Source organism: Vicugna pacos, chromosome 18 (assembly GCF_048564905.1).
Source record: "Vicugna pacos chromosome 18, VicPac4, whole genome shotgun sequence".
Taxonomy (NCBI): Eukaryota; Metazoa; Chordata; class Mammalia; order Artiodactyla; family Camelidae; genus Vicugna; species Vicugna pacos.
In genome coordinates this window covers 21,712,412-21,724,249 of record NC_133004.1, presented here as the reverse complement: position 1 = coordinate 21,724,249, position 11,838 = coordinate 21,712,412, and the positions used below count along the sequence as shown (strand labels likewise).

The 11,838-nt window shown below is 35.3% G+C and overlaps 1 protein-coding gene across 3 annotated transcripts in view; it reads right to left on the bottom strand.

Moving 5' to 3' along the window:
* The window catches only part of DNASE1 (deoxyribonuclease 1), a 42,976-nt gene that overhangs the window by 17,110 nt on the left and 14,028 nt on the right, over positions 1 to 11,838 (bottom strand). The window lies entirely within an intron of this gene.

Genomic DNA, 11,838 nt, shown 5'->3' with positions numbered 1-11,838 from the left:
CTTTATAGAATACCCTAGGGTGAAGGGAGGTACCCAAGGGAAGGACTCAGACCTGGGAGATCATAGCTCCCTGGATGGTGAAGTTCCCTGGGCTGTTCCAGGCGAAGGCTTGAGGGCTGAGAGCCACCTGAGAGGATGCCAGCAACATTAGATGGGAAGCTGTCTGCAGAGAGTGCTGGGAAGCCAACAGTGGGGAGATGCTGATGAGCTCACTAGAAAGCTGCCAGGAGGCCAGCCTCGGTACCCATGGAACTTAAGTGACAGCCTGTCCCCTCCCAAATACATAAGTACTGTTGGCATCCATGTACTGCTGCATTTTTCAGTAGGAAGCTGCCTGAGGTAGTGCCACAGAAAATCACGAGGGGGTGTGGGGGTGAGCCCATGTCACAGAACAGGAATAAGCAAAGCACAAAAAACCAGGAAGAGAGGCCCTTTCTCCTCCAGTGCCCTCCACTGACAAAGGTTAGGTCAGGCGAGCTGGCTAGGGAGAAATGTCCAGTATCGCAAGCAGGCAGTCCACCACAAGGGAAACTGACCTAGAAATGACAGAGATAAAGGAACTAGCAGACAAGGACAAAAAAACCAGATATTATAAACATGCTTCATATATCAGGGAAGTAGAAACATGAGCACGAAGTAAGAAATGGAAGATATAAAAAGACCCAAATGGAACTTCTAGAGATGGCAAAAATATCTGAAATGCAAAAACTCACAGTATGGGATTAACATTAGATCAACACTGAAAAAGAAAAGATCAGACAACTGAAAGACATGGCAATTGAAACTATTCAAATAAAGCACAGAAAGGAAATAAAAAGCATCAGACTCTGCCAAGCAGTCCAATGTGCATGAACCAAAATCCCAGAAAAAGAAGGGCAAGAAGGGGACAGAAACAATATTTGAAGAAACAGTGAGCAAAACTTCCCAAATATGATGAAAACTGCAAATTCACAGATCCAAGTTTGATAAAACTCAAAAAACCACCAAGGCACACCATAATCAAGTTGTTGAAAACCAGTGTTGATAAACATCTTTAAAAAAAAAATCTTAAAAGCAGCCAGGCTCAAAAAAAACACATTATGTACAGATTTTTTAAAAATATGAGACTTCTGCTGTAAGCCAGAGGACAATGGAATGACACCATTAAAATACTAAAAGAAAAAAAAAGTGTCAACTGGAAATCTTTAAATGTACCCAAAATTTGGGACTTCCATTTTCTAGGCTGTCGTGGAAGAAGCTTAGAATCTGTCACTAATATACTTACAATTAGACAAAAACTGAATAGACTGAAAAACAACAACTCTTTTTTAGATCCAACAGGGAACTGAGGTCACAGGATAAAACACTGATCAAACAATTAGAGAAACAGATAGACACACTCAGAGAATCACAATTTACTGCAGCAGACACCTGAGGCAGAGACCAGGGCAGGAAAAATCAAAGTGTAACTGATGAATTGCCAGAGGTTCAATGTAGACAAATTTGAGAGTTAATAAAACTTCAAGAGGGCCCATTCTTAGGGAGACATGGATATTTTTGTGTTTTATCTCCAGGAATCCTACCAGGTTCTCACAGTGAAGGTCAGAAAAAGGACCCCTTATGCTCACTTACAGCAGGGGACAGCAGCCATTTTGAGTATTCTGTTCTTAACAAGGCCTGTCCTCAAGGGAAACTGTTTTACCAGGGCCTAACTTAACTGAGGTTTTAGCAGAACCTAACTGACCTGAGGGAAAGGAAACACCCAACTCCAGCACCCTCTGCCTTTCTGTTTCACCCAAGGTGGGGAAACCCAAAACTGAAAAGTACTCGTGAAGGTCACAGGCCAAGGGCACAGGTTCACTCAAAGACTCTAATCATAGAACTATACTTCTCCTTAAAGCAACTGTGATTAATATGCTAAGGGCTCTAATGGAAAAAGTGGACAACTTGCAAGATCAAGTGGGCAACATAAGCAGAGATGGAAACTTTAAGGAAGAATCAAAGGAGATGCCAACAACCTCCAAAAATTGTAACAGACATGAAGGACACTTTTGATGGGTTCATGAATAGACTACACACAGCTGAAAAAAAAAAAAGACTACACACAGCTGAGGAAAGAATCAATGAGCTTGAAGAAATATCAACAGCAACTTCTAAACCTGAAATACAAAAAGAAAAGGGAATGAAAAAGATGGAACAGAGTATCTAAGAACTGTGGGACAACTACAAAAGGTGTAATATATGCATGATGAGGGAAAAGAAAGGAAGGAACAGAAGAAGTATTTGAAGAAATTTTGACCAAGACTTTTCCAAAACTAATGGCAGACACCAAACAAGGAAGCTCACAAAACACCAAGCATGATAAATATTTTTAAAAATCTACACCTAGGCATATCAAATTCAAAATTTAGAAAATCAAAGACTGAGAAAATCATGAAAAGAAGCCGGCAAGGGGTGTATGTTGGGGAATCTTACCTATAGAAGAGCAAGAATGAGAATTACATTAGACCTCTCATCAGAAACCACTCAAGCAAGAAGCAAATGGGTCAAACATTTATAGTGTGGAAAGGAAAAAAGTACTAACCTAGAGTTCTAAAGAGAAATAAAGACTTTATCAGATAAACAAAAATTAAGGGAATTTGTCACTGGTAGACTTGTTTTGCAAAGAATATTAAAAGAAGTTCTTCAGAAAGAAGGAACATGATATAGGTCAGAAACATAGATCTACACAAATAAGAGTGTTAGAGAAGGAATTAAATGAAGATAAAATATTTTATTTTTCTTATTATTTTTGTAGGGGGGGAGTTAATTAGATTTGTTTGTTTATTTATTTAATGGAGGCACTGGGGATTGAATCCAGGACCTTGTGCATGCTAAGCACGTGCTCTGCACTGAGCTATATCCTCCCCCTATTCTTAATTGATGTAATAGATAATAGTTTGTTCAAAATAATAATAGCAATAATGCATGTGGTGATTGCAGCTTCTGTATATGTAAAATGAATGACAGCAATGTCATAGGGACAGGAAGAAGGAGTTGGGAATACTCTGTTATAAGGTACTTGCACTACCATAAAGTGGTATAATGTTATATGAAAGTGGCCTTGGAAGTTGACTTGGAAGGCAAACTTAAAAAAAATTTTTAAAAATAAAGTTAACACACCAAGAGACTAGGAAAATGTAATCATATCAAATGTTCAACCGAAGCCAGAGAAAGCAGAAAAAGAGTGGAAGATAAAAACAAAAACAAAGAAAAAGACAATGGATAGAAAACAGTAGCAAAAATGGTAGCTATTAATCCAACTTATCAATAATCACTTTAAATGTCAATGGTCTAAATACGTCATTTAAAAAGACATATTGTAGAGCAGATCAAAAACAAGATCCAACTACATGGTATCTTCAAGATACTCACTTTAAATATAGGGGTACTGACAGATTAAAAAGTAAAAGGATGGATAAATATATGTAATTTTAACACTAATCAAAAGAAATATGGAGTAGCTTATTGATTTCTGACAGACTTCAGAGCAATGAAAACTATCAGAGATGAAGAGAGGCATTACAGAATAATAAAGAGGTCAAGTCTTCAAGAAGACATAATAAACCTTAATGTGTATGTACCTAACAGTAGAGCTTCAAAATACATGAGGCAAAAACTCATAGAACTGCAAAAAAAGATAGATAAATCCACTATTATAGCTGTAGACTTCAATACCCCTGTAACAGAAATGGGCAGATCCAAAAGGCAGAAAATCAGCAAGAACATTGCTGAACTCAAAAAACCATCAATCAACTGGATATACTAGATATCTATAGACTGCTTCATCCAACACAGCAGAATATGCATTCTTCTCAAGCTCACATGGGACATTCACCAAGACAGACCACATTCTGGGCTGCTAAAAACACATGTTAACACATTTAAAAGAACATACATCATATGATATATGCTCTCAATCCACAAAAGAATTAAACCAGAAATCAGTAACAAAAAAGTAGCTAGAAAATCCCCAAATACTTGGAGATTAAATGATACATTTCTAAATAACACAGAGATCGAAGAAGAAATCTCAAGAGAAATTAACAAATATTTTGAACTAAATGAAAATGAAAATACAACTTACAAAAATTTGTGAGATGCATTGAAAGCTGTGCTTAGAAGGAAATTCATAGCACTGAATGCATGCTATGAAGATCTGAAGTCATTAATTTAAGCTCCCCCTTCAGGAAACTAGAAAAAGAAGAGCAAATTAGTTCCAAAGTAAGCAGAAGAAAGGAAATAATAAAAAATTAGAGCAGAAATCAATGAAAATGAGAAATAGAAAAATCAAGAAACCAAAAGCTCATTCTTTGAAAAGATCAATAAAAATCAATAAACTTTCAGCTGAGCTAAGAAAAAAAAAAAGAGGACACATATTACTAGTATCCAAAACAAAAGAGGGGACATGATTGCAGATCCCATGGGCATTAAAATGAATACTATGAACAATTCTACACACACAGATGTAATAAATTAGAGGAAATGGACCAATTTCTTGAAAGCACAATCTGCCAAAACTCACACAAGTAGAAAGAGATAATATGAGTAGGCCTAGACCTACTAAAGAAATTGATCAGCAATAACCTTCCAAACAGCAAGCACCAGGTTCATATAGGTTCACTGGTTATTCTACCACATACTTAAGAAGAAATTACATTAATTTTCTACAGTCTCTTTCAGAAAATAGAAGCAGAGAGAACACTTCCTAACTCATTCTGTGAGATCAGCATTATCTTAACACCAACATAACAAGAAAACTACAGACTAGTATCTCTCATGAACATAGATACAAAAATGTTCAACAAAATATGAACTATTCAAATCCAAATGATGTATACAAAGAATTAGACATCATGACCAAGTGGAATTTATTCCAGGTATGAAAGGCTAGCTTAACGTTCAATAATCAATTAAGACAAATCCTCACATTAACAGGCCAAAGAAGAAAAATCATATGATCATATTAATAGAAATTCACAATATTCAACACCCATTCAACATTAAATACACACACACACACACACACACACACAAATTGAGCAAACTAAGAATAGAGAGGAACTTCCTCAACATGATAAAGACTATTTGGATTTGAATAGTTCATATTTTGTTGAACATTTTTGTATCTATGTTCATGAGAGATACTAGTCTGTAGTTTTCTTGTTATGTTGGTTTTAAGATAATGCTGATCTCACAGAATGAGTTAGGAAGTGTTCTCTCTGCTTCTATTTTCTGAGATGCCTGGAACAAAAGCTTATCAATGGAGACATATAATAGACAATCTAAGGCCAAAGAGAAGCTGGAGATGAGAGACTCAGGAAGTTAAGACATTCAAAAACAGCTGTGGATACAGAGAAATTGAAAAAGCCACACACAGACTCAGGCAAAACAAATCTTCAGGATGGACCAGAGAAGACCTTAAGCATTCACCTTGGGCTGAGCTCTAGGTTCAGAATAAGTCCAATAAATCAGGGAAGGACTGCCTAGGCACAAAGCCAATTTTCAACAACTACAAAAGGACAGGAAAACATGATCCATTTAAAGGAACAATATAAACTGACAAGAACCATGCCTCAGGAAGCACAGACATTAGATTTAACAGATAAAGACTTTGTAACAGCTGTCTTAAATATGCTCAAAGAGCTAAAGGAAAACACAAAAAGGGAAAGCAAATCAGGAAAATGATATATAAACAAAATGGGAATACCTACAGAGAGAAATTATAAAAAGAACCAAACAGAATTCTGGAGCTGAAAAATATAACCGAGTGAGAAAATTCACCAGAAAGGTTCAACAGCAGATTTGAGCAGATTGAAGAAAGAATTAGAGAACTTGAAGATGTGAAATTATTGAGTCTGAGGATATGTATATAGAATACACACAAAATGAAGTGAGAAAGAAATCAAAATGTGTCACTACAAAACATCAACTGAACACAAAAGAAGGCATTAATAAAGGAATTAAGGGACAAAAACTTATAAGACATACAGAAAACAAATTAAAAAATGCAAAAGTAAGTCCTTCCTTATCTGCACTTACTTTAAATGTAAATGGATTAATCTCCCCAGTCAAAAGGCACAGACTGGCAGAATGGAATAAATACACACACATTCCAAGTAAATGCTACAGACAAACACACTTTGGATCTAAAGTCACAAACTGGATGAAAGTGAAATGATAGGAAAAAATATTCCATGCAAATAGTAACTAAAAGAGAGCTGGAGTGGCTACACTAATATCAAACAGATGAAACTTTAAGTTAAAAAAAACTGTTACAAGATACAAAGAAGGACACTATATGATGATAAAAGGGATTTTACCAAGAAGATATAACAATATAAGTACACTTCACCAAACATCAGAGCTCCTAAATATATAAAGCCAACCTTGAGAGAAACGAAGGGAAAAATGGCTCTAAAATAATAGTAGGAGAATTTGACACCTTGGTTTTAATAATAGAACAACCAGACAGAAGCTCAGTAAGGAAACAGAGTACTAGAACAACACTGTAGACTAGACTACCTAGATCTTTTTTAAAACTTTTTTTTATTGAGTTATAGTCATTTTACAATGTTGTGTCAAATTCCAGTGTGGAGCACAATTTTTCAGTTATACATGAACATACATATATTCATTGTCACATTTTTTTTCCTCTATGAGCTACCATAAGATTTTGTATATATTTCCCTGTGCTATACCATATAATCTTGTTTATCTATTCTACATATGCCTGTCAATAGCTACAAATTTTGAACTCCCATTCTATCCCTTCCCACCCCCACCTTGGCAACCACAAGTTTGTATTTTATGTCTATGAGTCTGTTTCTGTTTTGTATTTATGTTCTTTTTTTTTTTTTTTAGATTCTACATATAAGCGATCTCATGTATTTTTCTTTCTCTTTCTGGCTTATTCACTTAGAATGACATTCTCCAGGAGCATCCATGTTGCTGCAAATGGTGTTGTCCGTTTTTATGGCTGAATAGTATTCCATAGTATAAATATACCACATCTTCTTTATCCAGTTATCTGTTGATGGACATTTAGGCTGTTTCCATGTCTTGGCTATTGTAAATAGTGCTGCTATGAACATTGGGGTGCAGGTGTCTTTTTGAAGTAGGGTTCCTTCTGGATATATGCCCAGGAGCGGGATTCCTGGGTCATATGGTAAGTCTATTCCTAGTCTTTTGAGGAATCTCCATACTGTTTTCCATGGTGGCTGCACCAAACTGCATTCCCACCAGCAATGTAGGAGGGTTCCCTTTTCTCCACAGCCTCTCCAGCATTTGTCATTTGTGGATTTTTGACTGATGGCCATTCTGACTGGTGTGAGGTGATACTTCACTATAGTTTTGATTTGCATTTCTCTGATAATTAGTGATACTGAGCATTTTTTCATGCACTAGACCACCTAGACCTTACAGGCACATACAGAACACTCCATCCAACAACACCAGAATAAACATTCTCAAGTGCATATGGAACATTCTTCAGGACAGACTATATTTGAGACTATGAGAAGTTTCAATAAATATAAAAAGACTAATATAATAGAAAGTATCCTTTCCAATCACAATGGAAAGAAACTAGAAGTCAAAGGCAAAAGAAAACTGGAAAATTCACAAATATGTGGAATTTAAACAACACACTCTCACACAACTAACAGGTCAAAGAAGAAATCACAAGAAAAGTTGGAAAATACATTGAGACAAATGAAAACACAACCAGAACTTTGGGATGCAGCAAAAGCAGTGCTAAGAGGGAAATTTATAGCTACAAATGTTTACATTAAAAAAGAAGAAAAATCTCAAAGCAACAGACTAATTTTACACTTAAAGTAAATAAAAGAAAAAAGCATACTAAAACCAAAGCTAGCAGGACAAAAGAATTAATAAATATTAATTTATTAATTAAAAATACTGGCAATAAATGGAGAATAGAAAAACAATAGAGATTGGTTGCATTTGTATACACTAACAATGAACAATCCTAAAACGAAATTAAGAAAACAATTCCATTTAATAAAAATTGAAATTAATGGTAAAGGTTTCATAGCCATGAGAGACTTAAACTTTGTTTTGGTCATAGACATTAAAAGTTGGTTTGATGAAAGGAAGGAAGGGAGGGAGAGAGGGAGGGAGGGAAGAAGGAAGGAAGGAAGGAAGGAAGGAAGGAAGGAAGGAAGGAAGGAAGGAAGGAAAGAAAGAAAGAAAGAAAGAAAGAAAGAAAGAAAGAAAGAAAGAAAGAAAGAAAGAAAGAAAGAGAGGAAGGAAGGAAGGAAGGAAGGAAGGAAGAAAGAAAGAAAGAAAGAAAGAAAGAAGAAAAAGAAAGAAAGGGAGAAAGAATTATATTTACAACAGCATCAAAGTTTAAAATGCTTGAGAATAAACTTAACTAAAAGGGTGAAAGACTTATACACTGAAAAATACAAATCATTGCTGAAAGGATTTAAAGAAGATATAAATACATGGAAAAAGCATCTTGTCTTCATGGATTGGAAGAGAATATTGTTAACAAGATGTTAGTACTATCCAAGTGATCTACCTATTTATGCAATCCCTACCAAAATCTCAATGACTTTTTTTCAGAAATAGAAAAACCTATTTTATACTTCATATGGAATCTCAAGGGACCCCCAAATATCCAAAATTATCTTGAAAAAGGACTAAATTGGAGGTCTCACACTTCCCAATTTCAAAACTTAGTACAAAGTTACTGTAATCAAAACAGTGTGATACTAACATAAAGACAAACAAATAAACCAATAGAATAGAACAGAGAGCCCAGAAATAAATTCTTGCATATAAGGTCCAACAATCTTAGCACTGTTATCGAAAATCATTTGACCTTGTATGCAAGGTTCAGACAACAGTGCCAAGATCATTCAACAGGGAAAGGACAGTCTTTTTAACAAATGGTATTGGAAAAATTGGATATCCACATGCAAAAGAATGAAGTTAGACCCTTGCCTCAGTCTATAACAAAAATAACTCAAAATAGACAAAGATCTAAATGTAAGAGCTTAACCTATAAAACTCTTAGAAGTAAATATAGGGTAAAAACTGCACAACTTTGGATTTGGCAGTGATTTCTTAGATATTACAAAATCTCCCACAAGAGAAAATACAGGCAAATTGGACTCCTATTAAAAACTTTTGTGCATCAAAGGACACTATTAAGAAAGGAAGACAACCAGAAAGTGGGAGAAAATATTTCAAAGTCATTTATCTCATTAGCATCTGATATTCAGAATATATAGAGAATTCCTACAACTCAACAACAAAAAACAAATAACTCAGCTTAAAAATGGGCAAAGCACTTGAACAGACATTTCTCCAAAGACATGCAAATGGCCAATGAGCACATGAAAAATGCTCACTATCATTAAGCAGTAGGAAATACAAATCAAAACTGACGAACTACCACTATCCACCCACTAGAATGGCTATTATTTTAAAAAAAGAAAGAAAATTATAAGTTTTTATGAGGATGTGGAGAAATTAGAACACTTGTGCACTGCTGACAGGGATGCAAAATAGTGCAGCAACAGTGGAAAACACAGTTGAGATTCCTTAAAAATTAAACATAGAATTATTGTAATCTAGCAACTCCAATTCTAGGTACGTAACCAACAGAATTGAAAGCAGGCACTCAAACATATTTGTACACCCATGTTCCTAGCAGCATTATTCACAGAAGCCAAAATATGAAAGCAACACAAGTTACTACTAATGGACAAATGGATAAACAAAATGTGACATATCTATACAACAGAATGTCATTTTGCATTAAAATGTAATGAAATTTTGACACATACTACAACATAGATGAACCTCGAGGACATTATGCTAAGTGAAAGAAGCCTGACATCAAAGGACACATATTGTATGATTCCATGTATATGAGGCACCCAGAACAGTCAAATTCATAGAAACAGAAAGTAGAGTGGTGGTTGCCAGGGGTTGGGGTAGGGAAAAATGGGGAGTTATTGTTTAAAGGGTATGATGTTTCAGCTTGGAATGTCTGTTCTGGAGATGGGTAGTGTGGATAGTGGTGATGGTTGTACAACCATTTGAATGCATTTAATGCCACTGAATTGTACATTTAAAAATGGTTAAAACAGTCTCTTCAGCAAATGATGTTGGGAAAACTGGACAGCAGCATGTAAAGTAATGAAGCTAGAACACTCCCTTACACCATACACAAAAATAAACTCAAAGTGGATCAAAGACTTAAACATAAGACAAGATACACTAAACCTCCTAGAATAAAACAGAGGCAAAACATTATCTAACGTACATCTCAAAAATGTTCTCCTAGAACAGTCTACCCAAGCAATAGAAATAAAAGCAAGAATAAACAAATAGGACCTAATTAAACTTACAAGCTTCTGCACAGCAAAGGAAATCGTAAGTAAAACAAAAAGACAACCTACGGAATGGGAGAAAATTTTTGCAAATGAAACCAACAAAGGATTGATCTCCAGAATATATAAGCAGCTCATACAACTTAATAAGAAAAAAACAAACAACCCAATCCAAAAATGGGCAGAAGACCTCAACAAGCAATTCTCCAAGGAAGAAATAAAATGATCAATAGGCACATGAAAAAATGCTCAATATCTCTAATTGTCAGAGAAATGCAAATCAAAACTATAGTGAAGTATCACCTCACACCAGTCAGAATGGCCATTAGTCAAAAATCCACAAATGACAAATGCTGGAGAGGCTGTGGAGAAAAGGGAACCCTCCTACATTGCTGGTGGGAATGCAGTTTGGTGCAGCCACCATGGAAAACAGTATGGAGATTCCTCAAAAGACTAGGAATAGACTTACCATATGACCCAGGAATCCCGCTCCTGGGCATATATCCAGAAGGAACCCTACTTCAAAAAGACACCTGCACCCCAATGTTCATAGCAGCACTATTTACAATAGCCAAGACATGGAAACAGCCTAAATGTCCATCAACAGATAACTGGATAAAGAAGATGTGGTATATTTATACTATGGAATACTATTCAGCCATAAAAACGGACAACACCATTTGCAGCAACATGGATGCTCCTGGAGAATGTCATTCTAAGTGAATAAGCCAGAAAGAGAAAGAAAAATACCACATGAGATCGCTCATATGTGGAATCTAAAAAAAAAAAACACACAAAAAAGCATAAATACAAAACAGAAACAGACTCATAGACATAGAATACAAACTTGTGGTTGCCAAGGGGATGGAGGATGGAAAGGGATATACTGGGATTTCAAAACGTAGAATAGATAAACAAGATTATATGGTATAGCACAGGAAAATATATACAAGATCTTATGGTAGCTCACAGAGAAAAAAATGTGACAATGAATATATGTATGTTCATGTATAACTGAAAAATTGTGCTCTACACTGGAATTTGACACAACATTGTAAAATTATTATAAATCAATAAAAAATGTTTTAAAAAATGGTTAAAACAGTAAACCTCATATTATGTATATTTTATCACAAAGAAAAACCATACAGCTAACAGCATACTCAATGGTGAGAAATTAGATACAGGAACAAGGTAAGGATGTCTATTTTTACCTCTCCCATGTATCATCATACTGGAAGTCCTAGGTAATAAGACAAGAGAAGGAGATAAAAGTTATACAAATTGAGGAGGAAGAAATAAGTCTTCGTACATAGATGACGTGACTGTCTATGTAAAAAAAATCCCAAAGAATCAACAAAAGAACTCCTAGGACTAATAAATAATTATATGATGGCTGGACAATACAAGATTAATATACAAGGATCAGCTGCTTTCTCATCTATCAGCAACA